The sequence below is a fragment of the Pipistrellus kuhlii genome, unplaced genomic scaffold (assembly GCF_014108245.1).
Source record: "Pipistrellus kuhlii isolate mPipKuh1 unplaced genomic scaffold, mPipKuh1.p scaffold_m20_p_3, whole genome shotgun sequence".
NCBI lineage: Eukaryota > Metazoa > Chordata > Mammalia > Chiroptera > Vespertilionidae > Pipistrellus > Pipistrellus kuhlii.
Window position 1 is genome coordinate 118,730,346 of NW_023425529.1, and position 12,194 is coordinate 118,742,539.

Here is a 12,194-nt window from a genome sequence, read left to right on the forward strand (position 1 = left end):
TTGCTTCTCTTAATCCCCTTTAACTGTTTCATCCATTCCTTCCACCACTGGCTCTCTGGCAACCAATAATTTGTTCTCTGTATCCATGAGTCTGTTTTTTGCTTGTTTGCTTGCCTATTTTTAGATTCCACATTCACATAAAATCATACATTATTTGTCTTTCTTTATCTGACTTATTTAACTTAGCATAATACCCTCTAGGCCCATCCATATTGTTGCAAAATGACTAGATAGATTTTATTCTTTTTATATAATAGGTGAGTAATATTCCAATATATATGTATAAAGAAGATGTGACATTTTTACAAATATGTATATTTGTTGATCTATTTAGTAATTTATTGATGTATCTATTCCTTTACTGATGGACACTTACCTTCTAGAACTTGGTATTGTAGATAATGCTGTGATAAATTTGGGGGTGCATTTCTATTTTTAATTAAGTGTGTTTTTTTTGTTTGTTTTCTTCAGATAAATATCTAAAAGTAGACTTGCTATGTTATGTATTAGTCCTCTTTTTAATTTTCTGAAGACCCTCCATGTTTTTCACAGTGACTATACTAGTTTACAATCCTACCAACAATGTATGAGGTTGCCCTTTTTGCCACATCCTTGCCAACACTTGTTATTTGTTTAATTTAAAAATATATATACTTTTAATTTTATTAAATTATTATCTGTGTACATATTTTAACATTGCCCCCCCATACATACCCTCCCTCCCCAGAGTTTTGTGTCCATTGGTTGTACTTATATGCATGTATACAAGTCCTTCGGTTGATCTCTTATCTCCCCCAGATTTCCCTACTCTCCCACTGTAATTTTACAGTCTGCTTGTTGCTTTACTGTCTTTATATCTGACTTTTGGTTTGTCAGTTTATAATGTTCTTTAATATCCACAAATGAGTGAGGCCATGTGGTATTTCTCTTCATTGACTGGCTTATTTCACTCAGCATGATGCTCTCTATTTCTATCCAGGTTGCTGCAAATGATGAGAATTCCTTCTTTTTTATGGCAGCATAGTATTGCATTGTGTAGATGTACCATAGTTTTTTGATCCAATCATCTGCTGACGGGCACCTAGGCTGTTTCCAGATTCTAGCTATTGTAGATTGTGCTGCTATGAACATAGGGGTGCAAAAAATATTATTTTGAATTGGTTTCAGGTGTGCAGCACAGACACTCTTACTGGTGTGAGTTGATTAAATCATTGTGGTTGTGATTTGCATTTATCTAATAAGATTAGTGATGTTGAGGAGCATCTTTTCATGTGTCTGTTGGCTGTACATCTTTGGAAAAAATGTCTATTCAGATTTTATTTGGGTATCAGCCCTTTATTCAATATATGATTTGGAAATATCTTCTCCCATTCAGTAGATGCCTTTTCATTTTAATATTTTTTTCATTTGTTTATTTTTCTGTGCAGAGGGTTTTCATATTGATGTAGTTTTAGTTGTTTATTTTTTTCTATTGTTGCTTTTGAGGACAGATCCAAGAATTTCATTATCAAGACTGGAAGCTTACCACCAATATTTTCTTTTAGTAATTTTACGGTTTTAAGTCTTACATTCAAGTGTTTAATCTGTGTGAGTGTGCATGTGTGTGTGTGTGTGTGTGTTGTAAAATAGTGGTGTAATTTCATTCTTTTGCATGTAGCTGTCCAGTTTTCCAAACACCACTTCTGAAATGGACTATCTTTCCCAATGTACTTTTTGCTTCCTTCGTCATAAATTAATTTGCCATGTATGTGTGTACTTATTAATGGCCTCTGATTCATTCTTTCTTATATTTTCTAACTCTTTGTTAAAGTTCTCACTTTATTCCTTTATTCCTCTCCAAAGTTTGATGAACATCTTTATGGTCATTGGTTTGGATTCTTTACCAGAAAAATCACTTACTTTCATTTCGTGAGAGTGCTTTATTTGGGGGTGGGGGGAATAGCGGTGGTTAGAGTGTTATTTCATTTGGAACATTTCTGCTTGTCTCCTCATTTTTTGTTTGGCATCATGTACTTATTGAAAGGGCAGGGCGGGGCGAGGATGAGCTCCCAACTCCGCCCCGTAGGGCGGAGTTATCCCTAGCCCTCAAAACCCCTGGACCGGAAGAAATTCGCTCTCTTCCGCCATGCAGCCTGCATGAGTGGGGGAGCACATGCTAGCATGGTGAAGGCTCTCTTGCTTATTGCATCGGACTTGGCTCCCTGGTGGTCCTTGGGGATCATGAAGTCTGGGCATAACACTTATGTCTGAGTTAGACAGAAACTGCTTCCTCTCCTGGTGTTGAAGGAGTGGCTTGTATGGGAGCAAACTCTCTGTAGATTGCATGTGCTAAGTGGCATTTGCAGCCTGCTGGAGCTGAAATGGGTGCACGTAGGACTGGGAATGCCACAGTGGCCTGGCTTACCAGAGTTGGGTGGGCATAAACTGCACACTGTAGCAGCCCGGCAACCAACTAGAGCACTTATTCTGAGCTCCTACCCATGCTATCTAGCTGCAGGGATAATACAAACCACTAGATCCCCCAGTGCCTCCAACCACAACTTGTTAGACTCAGTAAATGCATTTTCTTCATGTATAGCCTAGTTGTCCTTAAACAGCTGGTTTTATTTGTTTAGTGTGTGTGTGTGTGTGTGTGTGTGTGTGTGTGTGTGTGTATGTGTGTGTGTTTGTTTTTCTGTTTTGCTATGCCCCAGGTTAGGCAAATCAGTGAATGTATGCATGAACCCCTCAGTGATATACCACCATTCCTTTAGCAGCTGTGTGGAGTGGGTTTTCCATGGTTACTGTGTTTCTGTCTCTTCTACTCTTCTTTATGTGGCCCCTTTCTCATTTGTCCTGATGATGCTATGTAGTCAGCCCTCAGTTCTTCTTCAGGAGAAATTGTTCCATAAGCAGGTATATATTAAGTGTGTCTGTGGTTCCATAAGCAGTCATATATTAAGAATTGGACCAATCATCTTTTGCCTCCATTATATTTCCTTCTGACATTACCTCTATATATATTCAGCATCTTTCTATGCAGCCATCTTGGATCCACTTCCCAAGTACACATTTCTAAAAGTAAATTCAAGTATAAGCCTACATTTTAAAAAGACAGCATTCCTTTTTTTTTTTTTTTTTTTTTTTACAAGTGTAACTTTTCATTTCTTCATCTCTAAGTATGAAATAACACTGGATAAATAAGTAATGTTATGAGGCTCAAAACTTTTAGCAATCTGAATTCATAATTGTTACATTATCCATTAATTATGTAGTATCTGAATCCTCTATTGGGCTCATTTTTCTAATACACTATGACATTTTTATTGTTTGGCAATTGTTTAAGCATTGTTTCTAACATACAATTATTTTCTAATATATGTTGCCATTCTTTTCTTATTTTATCCATCTCAGCAGTTTTCTGTAGTCTTAAAAAAGCTCTAAGAAAAGTAAGCACTCTATCTTTTTAATAAGTCTGTAGGGCTATATCTGTACAAACTTACCTGACACAATAATCATCATCATATTTACACTCTGCTTTACAATTAATAAAATGATTTCATATACTTTAATTCATCAGAGCACCAAAGTAGCCCTGGAGGCAAGTTCCTTGCTCTGTGATGTGTTCCCTTATCTACCAGGGAAACCAAGACCAAAAGAGCTGGAATTAGTTATACGAGTTACACATGGTGATTAATGGTGATTCTGCATCATAAAAAAGTTCTGCTTAAATAAATCCCATTCCATCCAGTTTACTTCTCTGTGCATGTAAAATTATTCAACATTATAACTTTCTATTTTACTTATCCAATTAATATCTATATAGATTAGATAAACTAACTTAATAAATATGATAAGTATTTTAAGAGAATCAGACCAATCATCTTTTCCCTCCATTATATTTTCTTCTGACATTATCTATTAAACTGGAATAATTAAGGATGGCATAAGCCATCTAATTTACTCAGCAGTCTTATCATATTCATCTTACATGAAATTGATCTAATGAGTTGGTCCCTCCACTCCCAAAGCCACTGTGAATAGAGAATCTGTTGTTTCATACTTTACATCAATATGATTAATGGCATCAATATAATTTACCTTTCATCAATATGATGTAAACAATGAGTCAATTCAGTGAACTAAACAAACAAAAATTGTTACTCTACTTTTTTAAATCAACTAAATCAGCAATTTTCAACCTTTTTCATCTCATTACACACATACACTAATTACTAAAATTCTGCAAACACCAAAAATATATATTTATATTAGATCTGATTTATATTCATTCCACTAATGCATTCATTCAACTTTATTGCTTTAAATTACCAGTAGCATCCTATAAACCTGATGTTCTATGTAATAATCTTTCTTTCAGCAGAGTCACCAAATGATGGTTCATTTGAAGGCACTCACCAGTCTATTCAAGTCTACCCTAGTGTCTCTATATTACACTTTCTTTTATAACGTATACAGGAAAAAATGCACTAACATGATCTGTATCATGCATTCTCTTTCATTGCTTTGCCTCTGTGATCCTGGAGTGATTGGTAAAAGAGAGTTGTCAAAAAGGTAATCAAAGACAATGAAAGTGAGAGACAATGTAACTTTCCCACTAATGTAAACATGTTCTCTCAAATAGTGCATTTTAAAAAAATATATTTTATTGATTTTTTACAGAGAGGAAGGGAGAGGGATAGAGAGCTAGAAACATCGATGAGAGAGAAACATTGACCAGTTTCCTCCTGCAAATGTGCCCTACTGGAGATGTGCCGGCAACCAATGTACTGTACATGCCCTTGATCGGAATCGAATCTGGAACCTTTCAGTCTGCTCTATCCACTGAGCTCAGATAGTGCATTTTAATACTTGGCTATCGCTTTGATTTCATCTCAATTTTATTGAAAAACCAGAGGCCTGGTGCACAAAATTCAAGCATGGAATTAGGGGCGGGGGGAGGGGGGTTTCCCTAAGCCCAGCCTGCACCCTCTCCAATCTGGGATATCCTTCTCACAAGCTGGGACCTCTGGTCCTTAACTGCTCACCTGCCCGCCTGCCTGATTGCCCCCAACTTTCCCCCCTGCCAGCCTTGTTGCCCCTAATTGCCCCCCTGCTGATCTGGTTGCCCTTTACTGCCCCCCTCTGCCAGCCTGGTTGCCCTAACTGCCCTCCACCAGCCAGGTTGCCCCCAACTGCCCCCCCTGCTGGCTTGGTTGCCCCTACATGCCTCCACCACCAACCTGGTAGCCCTTTACTGCCCCCCCCCCACCAGCCTGATCACCCCCAACTGCCCCTTTGCCAGCCTGGTCACCCCATAGAGCTTGCTGTTCAGTCGTTTGGTCATCCCTCACTAACTCCCCTGCCGGCCTTGTTGCCCCATGCAGCCTGCTGTTTGGTCATTACTCTGATGGAGTCCTGGACAATTTGCATATTCCTCTATTATTAGTTTAGATAGCAACCTAAAGCTTAAATTATCTGATCTTTTTTAAATATATCCACCTGTGCCCAGAAATTTTCTGTTTATTTTTTCAACATATACTTTAGGTACTAAAAGGGCTAGTTTTAACATTTAAAAAATATATATCTTATTGATTTTTTACAGAGAGGAAGGAAGAGGAATAGAGAGTTAGAAACATCAATGAGAGAGAAACATTAATCAGCTGCCTCATGCACACCCCCTACTGGGGATGTACCCGCAACCAAGGTATATGCCCTTGACCGGAATTGAACCTGGGACCTTTCAGTCCACAGGGCGATTGCTCTATCCACTGAACCACACTGGTTTTGGCTAGTTTTAACATTTAAACCAAGATTACTCAACATACCTATTTGTCATAAACTTAATCCTCTCTGAGAGAATGTGTTATCACCAAATGCTACCTACTATATAATTCATTTTGTTTTACAGTGATCACAAAAATATACTAAATAGTGTATAATTAATCTTAAACATTTTTGTATTACCTTGTTTACTAGAAAACTTGTGTATAAAGAAGAATATGGTGTGATCTGTTGAAATTATTAATCAATGGTAATTTAATTACACAGCTGACAACTACACTTGGTAAAATCCATGATTGCAATTTGTTAGAGTGTGTTAATGTCTATAAATAGTTCAGAATCATCCAAATTATTTGTTTTTCTTTCGGATTTAGAAAAAGCTAATGTTGTGAAGCAGCAAAATAGAAACCATTGAAATTTATCTGAGAAGTAATTATGTTGTGCTAGAAAAGCTTTTAAAATTGAGCTGTAGGTTTCCCCCCCCACTTTTCATAAGTAAAATAAGTTATAAAAAGTTCAAAGACAATGAAGAATGCAAGGAATACTTGCCAAACCATAAGATTCAAGTAATGGTACCTATAGGATATTATAACTATAATGATCATTACATCTAAACTTGTAAAAAACATTAAAATAAAGTGACTGCACAAAGTTAAGGAAAAGATCAGGGCAGGTTCTCAGACAGTGGCTGTATTTCCTGACCCCAGTACAATGTCCTCTATTTGCTTCCTACTGTAACTTGTCTGCATGCACATCTAGCATCCTCCTGACAAAACCCTGAAAATCCACACATAACAAGCAAGGCTAACATGTGTAAGAAGGGCTTTCTTTATAAAGAAGGGTATTACTTTACATCTGAAGATCTGATTCGGCTTTTACTCTAATTTATATGACTAGACTTGTGGAACTAATGTGAAAGACAAATAAAAAGAGCACTCAAATGTAAAAAACAAATACACAGGGGGATTCAGGAAAGCATTTTTATAAAATTGTTACTTTTATTTTGGGATTCTGGATAACTGATTTGTTGAAGATGTCTCAATAGGAAATCAACACTAAAAAGCACATGAAATGCTATATTAATGGAAACATAAAATTAATTAAAAATAACTTTCTGAAAGAAATACCTTACAAGTAACCAGATTCAGATTTTATACCTATAACGTATGTAATGATTTCATCCAAATAGCATAATGTGAAAATAAAACAAATATTTAGGGGGAAAAAAAAGCTTTCAATGTAGTTTGTTGTTCCCAGAAATTAATTTATTTGAAAAAGAGTATTAATTTTCTTGATTAATTATGTTTAATTTATACTGAAGACTAGGTAAATAAATATTCTATTTTAATGTGCTGCCATGATAAATCCTAAAGAAATATTGATCATTTGAAAGAAATGAGTGTAAGTTCCATGGTGATTTCTATGATTATGTGTACATTTATCTTTTTCCTGCCACAACTTTTTTAAAAGAATGTATTTTTATTTTAAAAAAGTAATTTTCTTGTCTCACTTCGTTTAACTAGTCAATAAAGTATAGGTCTCAAGACAGGTGCTTTAATAGAACATCATGAGAAATCAGAAAAAAAGTGACATCTTGATATTTTAAAGATCATTCTATAAGAATTTGAGCAACATGATGGATAGTTTGGCTTTTCAGTACATAGAGTGCATAAATATTTCTCCAATAATTCAAAAAAATTTATCCCAAAGAGGACTCACTGATTTTACTTCTTTTTCTTTTCATATTTCCTCCAGCAATGAAATACACTGAAATGTTAGTGATGAAATGCAGTGTTACACATTTGTCAAAACCTATAGAAGGTATAACACAACAGTAAATGCTCAATTAAACTATGGACTTCAGTAAATAATGAATCAATATTAATTCATCTGCAACAAATCAACTACACTAATGAAATACATTAATAATGGGGGAATTATATGTAGGGGAAAAGGAGGTACCTGAGAACTCTCTGTCCTTGCTGTTTATTTTTTCTTTAAACCTATGCTGCTCTGAAATACAAAATTTAATATAAAAGTATTGTAATAATATGAACAATAAAGATTTATTAAAATAAAGAAATAACCTTTAAAAAGTATTAAATATTACATTTTGAGGAAATAATGTATTATTTTCACTATATAACACTTTTGCAGAAAAAAATTGTTATTATTTGTTACTTATTTTTTTGTCTTAGAGAGTGAAAAAGTATATTGATTTGATTTGAGCCCCTAAATACTTTTAGTTTTAAATCTATATATATAATATATATATATATATAAAAGCCTAAGTGACCAAATGACTGAATGACAGAATGATTGAATGACTGGTTGACAGGTCACTATGACACACACTGACCATCAGGGGGCAGTCGCTCAATGCAGGAGGTGCCCTCTGGTGGCCAGTGCACTCCCAAAGCGGGAGCACCACTCAGTTGACCAATAGACACTAGAAACAGGGCTCCCTGCTGGAGACCCCCACTATGGTGGCATGAGCCTCTCCTGATCTGGACTGACTGGGCACAAGCTTATGACAAGCACAGTGGGGCCAGGATGAGTGGGAGCAGCAGGCAGGAGTGGCAAGCAGGAGGGACAGGAGACATTGGACTGCCAGTTTCAGCCCAATCCCCGCAAGCCATGCCGAGGGACCCCACTGGTGCACAAATCCATGCCTTGGGCCTCTAGAACATTATACTTGTTAAAATAAAAAAAGCTATCCTCTGATTAATTTTTAAAAGAAGATATTCTCAATAAAAGTTTTATATTTACTCTTTTATTTTTATTTTTTTTTAAATAAATCGTTATTGTTCATCTTTTAAAAGGCATTTCTTCAGATACATGCCCATATGTTCATATATTGTTCCTTCAGTGGTATGCATATACGTATATAGTGTTAAATGAAATTGGTGTTCATGGTTAGCAAATGTCTAAATCTATGTGATCAACCTGGGAAAGGAAAATGAGAAGTCAATGCAATCATGAGATGTTTCTTCTATTACATTGGAAGGGAAGTGTTTTGCCTCAGATCCTCTTATTTGAACTATGGACTCTGGTCTCTTTACTAGGTGCCTGGATGAGTCAGGCTGGCTCTCCCTGGTCTGATTACCTCCTCAGATCTGAAGTATTCTTCAACAGCAGACGTTTTGCCTTGTAGGATAGCAGTATCAGGATTTCTGGTGCTTTTGTTATTACTTTTTCATTTCTCTCCCTAATTATATTTGGTTTACCTGTGAAAAGCAGAGACTGTTGAATAGCGTAAGCCCTCTATTTAGCTATACTGAAACTAATCCTGTAGACTAGGGAGATAGAAACTTAGCTGATCATCAAAATAATCTAAACAGTGTTGAACATATATAGATTCTTATACCCTACTCAAGACCAAATGAATCAATTTTTCCAGAAGTAGCACTTTGAAACCTCTATTTTAATTTATACTTGTATATAGTTATATATACAAGTGCCTGATAATGTATAATGCTCGGTATGAGATTTTTGTTAGTGTGTATGTGTGAGTGTGATTAGTATTGGAAACTACCTTATTAAGCAAGTGTTCACTCCTCTATGATTATTTATTATCTCCTAATATATATATATATATATATATATATATATATATATATATATTCAGAGAAAACAACTTCTTAATCATCTGACCTATGCTTTATTCATTTTGTTATTGAATAGTACAGTTTATTATTAGTTTTGTTATACTTTCACTATATAAACAAGTCATTTAGGGCATGTCTTCTATTCTTACAGAGCTGACAAGACAAGCAGAGGGTTGACTTGAATGGTCTTAGAGAAGTTTTTCAACTCAAGTCAGCACATCCTGTCCAACTCCTTATTAGCTAATAAATTATTTTCCCAGACAACTTATTCTTCCTCTCTCTTTCAACAGACTCTCTATATCCATAATTGTTTTCTCTGACTTGAATTAGTGACTAATATGAGAGTTAAACAAATCAAAAGCAATATTTTTATAAGTTCAAAGACACAGACATAAATAATGAATTATGAATATTAAACTGTCACTTTTGATACCCAAAGCACCAATCTAACTTGTTCCCAATGAACCCAGACACCAACTCAAAATCTTCCTTTGCATTGCAATGCTACAAAAATCAGTTAATTTTTCCCACTGAATATGATTTTGGCAGTGGGATTGTCATATATATGGCCTTTATTATGTTGAGGTATGTTCCTTCTATTCTCACTTTGCTGAGCCTTTATCATAAATGGGTGCTAGATTTTATCAAGTGCTTTTTCTATATTTATTGATATGGTCATGTGTTTTTTATCTTTTATTTAGTTTATGTAGTGTTTCATGTTTATTGATTTGTGTATATTGTACCAACCTTGCATTCCTAGAATTAATCTCACTTGATCATGGTATATGTATTTTTAATGTATTGCTGGATCTGGTTTGCTAATACTTTGTTGATTATTTTAGCATCTATGTTTATCAAGGATATTGGCCTATAATTTTCTTTCTAATGTCTTTTATCTAGGTTTGAAATTAGGATAATTCTGGCCACTTAAAATGAGCTTGGGAGTTTACCCTCCTCTTAAATTATTGGAGTAGTTTTAGAAAGATAGTTGTTAGTTCTTTCTGAAATATTTTGTAAAATTCACTTTTTCTTTTTTTGAGATCTTTGTTTATTACTGCTTCAATTTTACTCTTTGTACTCTATCTGTTCAAATTATTGGATCCTTCCTGAATCAGTTTTGGAAGATTGTCTTTTTCTGATATATAATGTTGGACTAGGGAAACAAAAGAAAAAATAAATATACAAATGAGACTACATCAAACTAAAAAGCCTTTGTAATTTAGTTAGATTTCTGGTGTTGTGATACCTCAAATTTTGTTGCTCTTTCTTATGATTTCTGAAGCTATTCAGAGTCATTTTTAGTTCCATATAAGATTTTGGAATATTTTGTTTAAATTTGTGAAATATGCCATTGATATTTTAACATGTATTGCATTGCTTTGTGCAATATAGACATTCTAATAATCTTAATTCTTCTAATTCATGAGCACAGTATATGCTTCACTTCTTTGTATTTTCCTCAATTTCTTCCTTCACTATCATGCTCACCAATGATATATCTGATAAAAGTTTAATATACAAAATTAATAAGAAACATCTAAAACTCAACATCATAAAAACAACAAAATCTCCAATTAAGAAATAATAAAGGACTTGCATAGACACTTCTCCAAAGAGCACATACAGATAGTCAATATATACATAATACTATGCTCAACTTTACTAACCATTGAAGAAATGCAAATTAAAACCACAGTGAAGTACCTCTCAGAAGGGCTATCATCAGTAAATCAATAAATTACACGTGTTGGCAAGAATGTGGAGAAGTAGGAACCCTGATGAACTGTTGGTGGGAATGCAGATTGTTTCAGCTGCTGTGGAAAGCAGTATGGAGTTGACTCAAAAAATTAAAAATGGTACTGCTTTTTGACCTAGTGATCCCACTTCTGAACATATATATAAAACTCAAAACACAAATTTGAAAGAATATATGCACCCCCATGTTCATTGCCATATTATTTGCAATAGACAATGTTAGGTCGCCAAAAGAGGAATGCAAGAGACCAAAATGGTGAGGGGTTATGAATTTATTTGATCATCCACACACCAGGTGGCTGAGCCTGGATGGCTCCAGCACCCAGTGATGGGAGGGGAGATAATAGAATATGCATACCTGGATGGGAGATAATGGAATGGGTCTCAGCAGGTGAAATGTGGTCTCAGCAAAAGGAATGTCCATAGTGAAATGGCCTGAAAAGCCAGTTCCCAGGGGAGGTGCATTGATTCAATTCTTTGATCAGACCTAACAGTCAAGATTTGGAAACAGCCCAAGTGCCCATCAGTAGATGAGTGGATAAAAAAGTTGTAGTACATTTACACAATTGAATAGAAAAAAAGGGAAACCTTATATTTTGCAACAGCATGGATTCACCTGGAGAGTATTATACTAAGTGAAATAAGCCAGTCAGAAAGACAAGTACCACGTGATTTCACTTATATGTGGAATCTAATGTACAAGATAAACTAGCAAATGAAGTGGAGGCAGAGAACAGACTGACAGCTTTCAGAGTGGAGGGACTTGGGGGCTAGGGCTGAGTGAGAAGAGTGAAGGGATTAAGCTAAAAAAAAAAAAAAAAAAAAAAAAGGAGGCTATTGGACACAGACAAGAGTTTGGTGATTGTCAGAAGAAAGCAGAGGTGGGAAGAGGTAGAAGCAGTTACAGGAGGAATATATAATGATGGAAGTGTTGTATTGTCAATCAGCGAGCTAGACAAGACACCTTAATGAGTCAGGTGTCTTAGTTAGGAATCATCATTATTGTGTGTGAGTTCAGAGCAGAATACCTCTGTCAAATTCTGAACAAACACAGAAAGGTGTATTCCC